The following is an 11,422-nucleotide window of genomic DNA, read 5'->3' on the forward strand; positions in this document are numbered from 1 at the left end:
CTCAAGGTCACATGAAGTGCTGTGGGTTTTTTTTTAAGCTTGTCTGTTACATATTTTCCAGAGTAAATGTGAAATATTTCCAGCTCCTACCCTTACCCCACCTCATGCAGCAGAAGTGATTTCAGAGGTGTATGCAGTGTTAGTGTGAGCAAGGATGCTCCTCCATCCTCTCTGCTGGGAGGGAGGATGCAGAACGGCCTCTCCTCAGTGCCCCCAGCTGGAGGGGCCAAGCAGAAGCTGCCCTCGCACAAAGAGCTTCCACTTCAAAGAGATCAGTGCAGAGAACCAAAGCCCACAGGGAAGCCAGCTGGGACGAGGAGCTCAAGAATGTAATAGCAGGGAAAGTATGGAATATTTTAAAATCGAGTATGAAAAGTCAACTGAGAATTTGCACACAAGAAAGGGAAAAAATGTAGGGTAGGCTTCAGACAATTAAAAAATCATGTTCACAAAGGATGGCAGAGGAAGTACAGAGACAGAGGAAAGGAAAAAGAACTGCACACTGAGAGTTATACCTGTGAGAAGCAAAAGAGAATGGGTAAATCAAGACTTAACAACTTATGCCAAGTGGGAAAGGAAATGATAACACACCAAAGAGAGCCAATACATGGAACAAGATGGAACTTGGAGAAGAATTGCCATGCAGTGAGGGCGGGGTTCACGTTAAAGGTAGCCTAGATATTGTCACAGTTGGAAAATATGCTTTGTCCCATTTCTTCGGAGGACAGTAATGCGGAAGACACGGACAAGATCAGAGATCCAGAATTAGAAAGGAACGCTTCCTAAATAAGATCCAAATTCAAAGGATGGATTGTGCTTAGACATGTTTCATCCCAACAAATAAGCCAACTTAAAAGACTGGCCAGCTCCTAAGTGACAGGATTTCAAGATGAAGGAATCATACAAAAGGTGGAGATCTGGGTCCTTTGCTAAAGAAGGAGATTGAAAAAAAAAAAAGGAAAATAAATGGAGATGATATCAGACAGGCCAAGATACAAAATGAGCTGTAACTTTGAAGGACTATAAAGCATATGAAGGGATCATCTTTTAAGGACAAGGGGAATGAAGAGGCTGAGGAAAGAAATAGTCCACTCCTGAAAGAAGGGAGGGGGAAATGAGCTGTGGAGCAATAGCAGAGAAAAAGAATGAGTATAAGTAGCTAAATACATTGAGCAGCTGTCTCCCCTGCCATATGCTCTAATTTTTTTCCTGCTGCCAGAGAGCACTGATGTTTCTCGTTTATTTACTCCTAATTACTGAGATACAGCCTTGCACTAATGAGATAAACATAACTCAGGATGCTGATCTTCCCCTCCTCTTCCCTCAGGGTGTCTCCCTAACATCTAAGTCACAGACCTGTGACAGTGCCATCTCTCTGTGCCCTCCACCATCTCCCCAAACCCCATGGGCCCCAGTCACCCCCCCAGGCCCAGAACAAAGCCAGTGCCAGGAGCAGGGGTTGGGACCAGGCTGCTCCCTGCCAGGCAGCGCTGCTGTCCTGCTCCAGGGGCAGCAGCACATCCAACAAGGTCTGAGGCTAGGTCGATGGAAACAAGATGGAAAAGAGTCAGCGGAAGCTGAGATGTTACTGGCAAGCAGAAATATGTGCTGAGAGGTCTCATGTAGGTTGTTGGCATGGATTGCAAGGGAAGAAGTGTTTATAAGACTGCTGGTTTAATTCAGGGTGATGAGACATTGCCTTTTTCCTTGCCACTAATGCAATTGCTCAACTTTACCTCTGAAGGCAGTGCAGCCCTGCTCTTCTGCAAAGTAAAATCCCTTGTTACTTTTCCACAAAATCCCTTGTTCTTTTGCTACAAAATCCCTTGTTCCTTTGCCATGCTCTTTAAAAGGCACATGCAGAATGCGGGCTACGCAGATTTGCCACATGCCACTTTCTCTCTCTGCCCAGAAATAACGATGCCATCACACCCCCGCTTGCAGTGCATGAAGGCTTTGTGAAGGCACGCACAAACGGTGCATGCAGCGTGGCAGAGCAGGGATGGGAGCACTCGGGGAGCAGCCCAGCACGTGGCTGCGGCATGCGTGGGGCAGAGCCTGGGGTGAAAATGCGGTGGTGGAGCACGTTGGTAGAAAAGCTACCAGCAAAGAGCAGTGTTGTTGTTTGATTGTTTTTATGGAGCAAAAAGATGCTCAGAATAGATGAAGATCTGCATAGAGAAGCCCAGCAGGACTTGAGCCCCAGCGAGGGCAGTGTCACAGCACATGCAGGAAGATTTCTGTGTGGTGTTGCCGTTGTTTAGCCATGTCCCCAGATACCAGCAATGCTGTTATCTGGCAGGAGCACTTCTCCAAAACCCCTTCAATCATTCTTAATGGGCAGAACAAGTTTTCATCAAAAATACTCTCCCCAAACAATGTTTGTTTTCAAAACACAGCTCTGTTTGGCTGGCTGCACAGCCTTCCTCAGCTGCAGCAAGAAAAGGGCCAGTTGCTTGGCTGAATAATTCCGTTTTCTCAAGAGAAGCAACACATGATACAGAAAGAAGGCAAAGGAAGCAGGTTTGCTGTTGTTTGGCATGTGCTTTCTCTGCTCAGTGTGTGCTGTGAGGTGAGGAGACAGGTCTGCCAGCAGGAGGGGGACCTGAGGAAAACACCCCCAGTCACTTGGCTCCTGCAGCCAGAGGTAAGAGACTGCGGTCAGGCCCAGGGATGTGAAATGAACCCGTAGGGCTGGAGAATGGGCATTGCCTCAATTCATTACCCCAGTTCAATTTCCAGAGCCTAGGTCTACACTCAGGAGAATTTTCTCTTTGTGTATTGATCAGTTTTGACAATAAGGTGTGTTTTGTTGCAACTCTATTTTGACTGAAAAACTTGGAGTAGCTCTGGTAAATATCTTATTTAATCATATGGAAGAGGTTGAATGCTTTCATTCTGCAGGTATCAGCCTCTGTAATGGGCTTGTTTGATGCAAGCCAGCAAGGTAATTTAAATTTTTTTTTTTTTTTTGTTAAAAAAAACAACAATGTTAAAGGAAAACATATTTTGCAAATAACTTCCCTTACCCATACGTTGAATTCCTAAAACATCACTTGGAATGCCTTAACAGTTTCAAAATAGGTTTTGTTTAAGTGGTAGGATCGTCAGGAAATGCAGGGTTGCTGGAGAAGTTTTAGTTCAGTGAAATGACATTGATCATAAGCCACTCTGCTGTCCTATTAGCCAAGAGCACGGCAGTTGCCGTAGCTTTGTCTGATGTGGCCCTCTGTGCCAGTGGGAATGCCATGTGAGAGCTGTGGTCTCAGGGCTGTGCTTAATTAGGTCCATAACTGATAGCAAACAAATCAACTGGCACCGCAGGAAGGTGCTTTTCTTTTATTTGTTTATCCATGCAATCTGCACAAGCCCCGGAGCTAAGTAAAGCACTTTATTCACATGAATGCAACTCTTCGTGGCATGCCTGCTCTCCTTCCAGAGCTCTCCTGGTGCAATGGAAGGCACACTGAGCCAGATATCAGGACAGAGCAAAGATGTACCGAGCTCCCTAACCCCAGGAGAGCCTCCTATCAATTTTACATGTGTCAGGTTGGAGGAGAATGAGCCCACAGACTTCAGCACCAAGGATTTCATCCTGAAGAAAGCCAGAGAGGTCTGCAAATGCAATCATCAAACCACCATCACCTTCTTCTGTCGGCTGTTCCCAGTGCTGGACTGGCTGCCCCGGTACAATGTCAGGACTCAGTTCCTTGGGGGTGACATATCTGGGCTCCTGGTGGGGACAGTTACCATCCCTCAGTCCATCTCGTACTCACTGCCATGAGTGTACATGAGCCAGGATCTCATCTACGGAATCTACACCAACTTCTTCTGCAATATCATCTATGTGGCCATGGCCACTTCACGACACAACTTCGTCGGATCCTTCGGGGTCCTTTGCCCGATAATCAGGCAGTCTGTGAACCGGCACCTCCAGCTAGCAGGGTACAATGACGGCAGCACTGGCTCTCTGCTGGTGGACAATTCCACCTTCCCTGGGAACGGGATGGCTACCTGTGACAGAAGCTACTACTGTGGCCCTTTCCCTGAGCTTTCTGGTTGGCCTTTACCAGGTACGGATGTTCACTGCTGTGCTGTTTCCTCTCTGTCCTTTCCCTGCTAGGAACTTCTGAGCTTAACAGCTCTAAGTCCCAGTCTCACTTCAGACTTAAAAGCCATGAGCAATGTTTCCTAACGTAACTAGACCCTTGACCCAACTGTAGTGATTTGGAAAGCCCAAACACAGCTGAATTTGGGGGTTTGCTTCCCCCGTGTGATAGGCCAGGTGTCTGGATGTGGCTGAAACATGCTTAGGAGCAGATGCGAGGGAAGAAAGGGAACCGTGAACCACCTTCCCACCACCCCAGTCCTACCTGAGCTGATGACTGGGCAGGTCAGAGCAAGTTAGGGTGGGCAAGAACAGCCCTCAAGGACCCCACCATCAGCAGGGCCTCCATTAAAGGCCGCACAGTGTCCCCAGTGGAAGGGTCTTGTGGTCAGTGGACAGCTTCAGGCCCTCCCACTGTGACAATTAAAGTCACTGCGCTGCACTGTCTTGATGCCACTGAGAGATGCTAATGGCTGTTTGGATGTGGCTGCTCCCTGCACCTTCAGAGTTAACTGTGAGCCCTTATTACCTGAAGGAGACAGCAACCAGGATCATGTAGGCTTCTTTGTATGGCATCTCCAGCCACAGACAAGTCTTCTAGGTAGCTCTTTAGTTCTTCGTACCACAGATTAACTCCTTAAGAAAGAGGCCTCAGTCTCACGCAGAATGCTCAGCAGGCTGGAGAGCTGGACGGGTTGAAGTGGAAGCAGACTGCCAGAAGTTGCCCACCACCTCTTCTATCCCTTCTCATGGATCCTAATGATACAGCTGGCTTGCATTTCAGATCCTGCTGGGGGTTTTACAGCTGGGCTTTGTGGCTGTCTACCAGTCAGAACCTCTCCTCAGTGGCTTTGTGACCTGCTCCAGCCTCACCATTATCACCTCCCAGATGAAATACCTCCTGGGACTGAAAATCCCTTGGCACGAAGGTGTGGGCTCCTTCATCCTGATGTGGCTTGACCTTTTCAGGTACATCCAGAACACCAACATAGAATCATAGAATCATAGAATATCCTGAGTTGGATCCTTAAGGATCATCAAGTCCAACTCTTGACACCGCACAGGTCTACCCAAAAGTTCAGACCATGTGCCTAAGTGCACAGTCCAATCTCTTCTTAAATTCAGACAGGCTCGGTGCAGTGACCACTTCCCTGGGGAGCCTGTTCCAGTGTGCAACCACCCTCTCTGTGAAGAACCCCCTCCTGACTTCCAGCCTAAATTTCCCCTGCCTCAGCTTAACCCCGTTCCCGCGGGTCCTGTCACTGGTGTTAATGGAGAAAAGGTCTCCTGCCTCTCGACACCCCCTTACGAGGAAGTTGTAGACTGTGATGAGGTCTCCCCTCAGCCTCCTCTTCTTCAGGCTGAACAGGCCCAGTGACCTCAGCCGTTCTTCGTACGTCTTCCCCTCCAGGCCTTTCACCGTCTTCGTAGCCCTCCTCTGGACACTTTCCAACAGTTTCATGTCCTTTTTATACTGTGGTGCCCAGAACTGCACACAGTACTCGAGGTGAGGCCGCACCAGCGCAGAGTAGAGCGGGACAATCACCTCCCTTGACCTACTAGCGATGCCGTGCTTGATGCACCCCAGGACACGATTGGCCCTCCTGGCTGCCAGGGCACACTGCTGGCTCATATTCAACTTGCTGTCTACCACGACCCCCAGATCCCTCTCTTCTAGGCTGCTCTCCAGCGTCTCATCGCCCAGTCTGTACATGCAGCCAGGGTTTCCCCGTCCCAGGTGCAGGACCCGGCACTTGCTCTTATTGAACTTCATGCGGTTGGTGATCGCCCAGCTCTCCAACCTGTCCAGATCCCTCTGTAAGGCCTTTACGCCCTCATTTGAGTCCACAACTCCTCCAAGTTTGGTGTCATCAGCAAACTTGCTCAAAATACCTTCTATTCCTACATCCAGATCGTTTATAAAAATATTGAAAAGTACCGGCCCTAAAATGGAGCCTTGAGGGACCCCACTGGTGACCGCCCGCCAGCCTGACGCAGCCCCATTTACCATAACCCTTTGGGCCCTGCCCGTTAGCCAATTGCTCACCCATCGTATGATGTTTTTATTTAGCTGTATGGTGGACATTTTGTCCAGTAGGATCCTATGGGAAACCGTGTCAAAAGCCTTGCTGAAGTCCAAAAAAATCACATCAGCTGGTTTCCCTTGGTCCACCATACGGGTGATCTTATCATAAGAGGAAATCAGGTTAGTTAGGCAGGACCTACCCTTCACAAACCCATGCTGGCTGGGACCAATGACTGCTTTGTCCCCCAGGTGCGCCTCAATAAGTTCGAGAACCAACTTCTCCATGATTTTACCAGGCACTGACGTGAGACTGACAGGCCTGTAATTGCTAGGGTCTTCTTTCTGACCCTTCTTGAAAATCGGCACAACATTTGCCAGCTTCCAGTCTACCGGGACCTCTCCAAATTCCCAGGATCGTTGAAAAATAATTGAAAGAGGTTCCACGATGACGTCCGCCAGCTCTTTCAGCACCCGGGGATGAATCCCATCCGGACCCATGGACTTGTAGGGATCCAGGTGGAGTAGCAAATCCCGCACACGTTCAGGGTCAGTTGGGAGTTTGTCATCCCCACCGTCCCGGTCCTCCAGCTCAGGGCACCCTGGGTCCCGAAGCCCATCATCGGCATTGAAGACAGAGGCAAAGAAGGCGTTAAGCGTCTCTGCTTTGCCTATGTCATCGTCTGTGAGGAGACCTTCCCTATCAAGGAGCGGCCCTATGTATTCTTTAGTTCTCCTTTTCCCATTTACATATCTAAAAAAACCCTTTTTATTTTCTCTCACAGACACAGCCAGCTTCAACTCTAGCTGTGCTTTGGCCACACGAACTTTCTCCCTACAAACACGAACAGCATCCCTGTATTCTTTCCATGACGCCTGGCCCTCCTTCCAGTAGCAAAACACTCTCTGTTTCCGCCTAATCTCCATTAGAACGTTCCTGTTCAGCCACGCCGGCCTCCTGCCCCGCCTGCCTGACTTGCGATATTTAGGAATTGCCTGATCTTGTGCTTCTAGGAGGCATCGCTTAAAGAGTGACCAGCACTGGTGGACATCGAGGCCTTCAAGAGCAGTTTCCCAGGGGACCTTGCTGACTAGTTCCCTGAGCAGCCTGAAGTCCGCTTTCCCCATATCTAGGGATGAGGTTTTGGTGGCACTTTTCCTTCTGTCACCACAAATTTTGAACTCAACCACTTCATGGTCGCTATGACCGAGGCGGCCACCAATCACCACATCTCCTACCAGACCCTCTCTGTTTTCTAGCAACAGGTCTAGGAGGGCACCTTTCCTAGTTGGCTCCGTTAGCACCTGCACAAAGAAGTTATCATCTAGGTGCTTCATGAACCTCCTGGACTTGCTCGTGTCAGCCGTGTGGCACTCCCAGTTAACGTCCGGCAAGTTGAAGTCCCCCATAAGGACAAGGGGAGTTAATCTCGAGGCCTCTCTTAGTTCTGTAAAGAATAATTTATCGGCGCTATCGTCCTGGCCAGGCGGTCTGTAATAGACTCCCACAACGACATCCCCTTTATTCGTTCGTCCCTTGATCCTTACCCAGAGGCTCTCAACTTTGCCATTGCCGACCTGAAGTTCCACACAGTCCAGCCCCTGCTTCACATACATCGCCACCCCACCACCTCGCCTACCCTGCCTGTCCCTCCTGAAGAGCCTGTAACCATCTATCGCAACACCCCAGTCACAGGACTCATCCCACCAGGTTTCGCTTATGCCGATGATGTCGTAGTTGCGGGACTGGGCCAGGACTTCTAGCTCATCTATTTTATTCCTCATACTGCGTGCGTTTGTGTAAAAGCATTTCAAGTGCGTCTCCTTACACTCAGCACCTTGTGGATCTGACCGAAGGACCTCACTGGCACACAGCCCCTCTGATTCTAGCGTATCATCCCTTAGGTCTTCACCGGCGTGCCTGGTTTTAGCCCCTTCCCCCTTCGACTCTAGTTTAAAGCCCTATCTATCAGCCCTGCCAACTCCTGACCAAAGATCCTTACCCCTCTCCGAGAGAGGCGCATCCCATCCGGTGCCATCAGGCCCGGTGTAGCATAGACCTTCCCGTGATCAAAGAAACCGAAATTCTGCCGGTCACACCAGTCTCGAAGCCACGAGTTTATGTGAACAGCACGCCTTTCAGCTTCGATCCCCCCTATCGGAAGGACAGAGGCAAACACCACCTGCGCCCCTGATCCTCTAAGTAGTTGCCCCAAATCCCTAAAGTCTCTTTTGATCGCCTTCGGACTTCTCGTTGCTACTTCATCGCTACTAGCCTGAAAGACCAGTAGCGGGTAGTAGTCAGTGGGCCGTACCAGGCGCTTGACTTTCTTGGCAAAGTCTCTCACCCGAGCCCCAGGGAGGCAACAGACTTCTCTGCGGGTTGGGTCCGGTCGGCATATCGGTCCCTCTGTCCCTTTCAGGAGGGAGCCCCCCATAACAATAGCCCTTCTTTCTTTTTTGAAGGATGATGTGGCAATGCGACGTGTAGGTCGCCTTGTCTTAGGCGCCCCCTCCAACTGGGACGGGTTTTTGTCTACTTTGTCATTTAGATTGTCTTGCTCTAGTCCTTCATATCGATTATTTAAGGGTAGATGAGAAGGTGAGGTGGGCAGAGAGAGGGCTCGCCTACCACCCCGAATAGGCACCTGCCTCCATTCCCCCCCTTGATCTAGGTCTCCTCCCGCTGCCTGGCAGGAGGAGGGAACCTCCATCTTCTGCGTAACAGGAGACGCCTGTGCTGTGGCAGTCTCGTGAGCCTGCCTCAGAGAGGGTAGAGCGCACCTCCACCAGTCAATTTCCCTCTCTGATTCCCTGATGCTCCTGAGCCTGTTCACCTCCTCCCGGAGCTCCGCTACCTGGCTGAGCAGTTCTTCAACCTGGGCACACCTCCCACAGGCATACCCACCACTGCTGTCGGAGACCGACAGAAGGCTGGGGCACACTCTGCAGCCCAGGACCTGGACGGCTGCGTGTTTCCCCGAGCCCTCCGTCTGAGTAGCCACACCGGCGACCGTGGCTGGAGATGCCGCACGAGATGCGGAGGCCACGGTTTTCTGCCTGGTTGATACCATGGTCAGGTTCTGCGCAAGCAGGTTACAAGAACCGAAGGGAGAGGCAGCTGCAACGATGGGCCCCCCGCTCGCCCTGCCCGCGCGAACTGCCTCGCAAACTGCCACGCCCTTCGACGTGCCATGCCCTGTTTGCCCGTCCTGGTCGCCGCGCTCCTGGTCGCTCACGTTCCCTAGGGGCAACTTTTAAACAGCCGGGGAGGGGGCGCTGCTGGCTCCGCCCTCGCCTCGTCAGCCTCCCTCGCGAGGACAGCCGGGTCCCGGCGGCTCCCCCGAGTGGCCTCGATGCCGGACAAAAAGCCCTGCCCGCCTCAGTCCCCTGCTCTGCTGCAGAACATGTCTGCCCCGGAGCCGATCGCCTCAGCAAATCTGCGACCTGCTCACCAGCCTCATTGCTTTGGCCATCATAGTGCCTGTCAAAGAGCTCAATGACCGGTGTGAGGACAGGATGAAAGCCCCGTTCCCCATACAGCTGCTTGTGGTCATTGTAGCCACGGTGGTATCTTACTACTTCAACTTTCAAGAGCGATACAAGTCGGCTGTTTGTGGGGCTATCCCCACTGGTTTCAGGAAACCCACTCTGCCAGATACAAAGCCGTTCTCCAGCTTGGCAGTCGATGCCCTGCCCATTGCTATTATTGGCTTTGCTATGACTGTCTCCCTGGCAGAAATCTTTGGCAAAAAGCATGGCTACACCATCTGTGCCAACCAAGAGATGATCACCATTGGCATGTGCAACCTGATCCCGGCTTTCTTCTACTGCTTTGCCAGCTCCGTGGCCTTGACCAAGACTCTGCTGAAGGAGTCCACGGGGACGCAAACCCCGATCTTTGGCCTGGTCACCTCACTGGTGCTGCTACTAGTGTTGCTGTGAATCATGCCACTCTTCTACTCGCTGCAGACCTCCATCCTGGGGGTGGGCACCATTGCCAACCTGCGGGGGGCCTGAGGAGGTTCTGCAACATCCCTGACATGTGGCAGCTCAGCAAGCTGGACACAGTGGTGTGGTGGACAACCATGCTGGCCTCCATGCTGACCACCACGGAGATCAGGCTCCTCGTGGGCATCTGCTTTGCTCTGCTCTGCATCATCTTCCACATGCAGAGACCCAGGGCCACGCTCCTGGGCAAGGTCAGCAACACAGATCTATGAGGACCAGGCCACCTACAAGCAACTCAGCAGTATTGCCAACATCAAAATCTTCCGCTTCTAGTCGTCCCTTTACTATGCCAACAAAGATTATTTCAAGACTGTTCTCTACCAGAAAACTGGGTTAAATCCCATTCTGCTGGCTGCTAGGCATCAAAGGGTGGAAAGCCAGGCAAATGCAGACACAGGCAACGGTGAGAGATTTTTTGGCACTGGGTTTGTCTGCCTGAAACCTGCCAAGACGAGGGCCGAGAAGTCACCCCCAGATGTCTGCCCTCCCTCCGTAGATACACACACCTTAATCATTGACTGTGGGGCGATGCAGTTCGTAGATACCGTGGGTTTCTCCATGTTGAAGGACACACATCATGACAACAAGGAGATTGGTGTCCAGGTGCTCCTGGCCAACTGCAGCCCTTCCATCCACCACCGCTTTCCACAGCGTCCTGATGCAGCGCAGGTTGCTGAGCAGTGGTATCAGGTTCATCAAGAGAACAGGGAGAAAAAGGATCCGCTCCTGGACCCTGAAGACCCACACATCCAGATGTCTTTGTAGATCTGTGCATGAGGAATGGTTTCTAATGAGGGTGGGCTTAGTACGTGCTTCAGAGCAATTTCAGTTTTCATGTGATAAGAGCATGAAAAAAAACAAAGGAACTGTGAGCAACAAGCAAGGGGCAAAAGTACTGGGGATGGAGGGGGTTCAGTAGAGATTGCCCCTAGCCTGAGAGGCATTTCAGGGTTGGTTGTGTGGGCTGGGAGCCTGGCTGGCTTTTACCCTTCTCCCTTTGGAAAGGGCTGATGGCAAGAGACAGTGAGCAGTGACGTGGGCCTCCCGGCTTCCCCAGGGGTCGTCCACATGAGATGCCACCCTGCGGTGCCTCTCCCACTGGCTGTCTGCTCCTTCCCGACCCACCCAGCACACCTGCAGCCACCTGGCTCCCGCTCTGTCGCCGGGCTTGTGTGGGCACTGGGTGGCAAGCGTGAGCCGCGCTGCACAGCCCGCAGCCTTTGCACAGGCCCCCCAGGTGCTGCCCTGGTCCCTTTGCTGGCTGAATCTGCAGGCAGGCC

General features: G+C 51.6%; 1 pseudogene across 1 annotated transcript; it reads left to right on the forward strand.

Annotated features, from left to right (window-relative positions):
- The first annotated feature begins 3,403 nt into the window (after window positions 1–3,403).
- On the forward strand, window positions 3,404–10,907 carry LOC311214680 (sulfate transporter-like; annotated as a pseudogene). Its single transcript has 3 exons — window positions 3,404–4,073; window positions 4,893–5,096; window positions 9,570–10,907. The product of its transcript is annotated as a sulfate transporter-like (transcript).
- Window positions 10,908–11,422: the final 515 nt, after the last annotated feature.

This window comes from Netta rufina (genome assembly GCF_964035555.1).
Source record: "Netta rufina genome assembly, chromosome: 14".
Taxonomy (NCBI): Eukaryota; Metazoa; Chordata; class Aves; order Anseriformes; family Anatidae; genus Netta; species Netta rufina.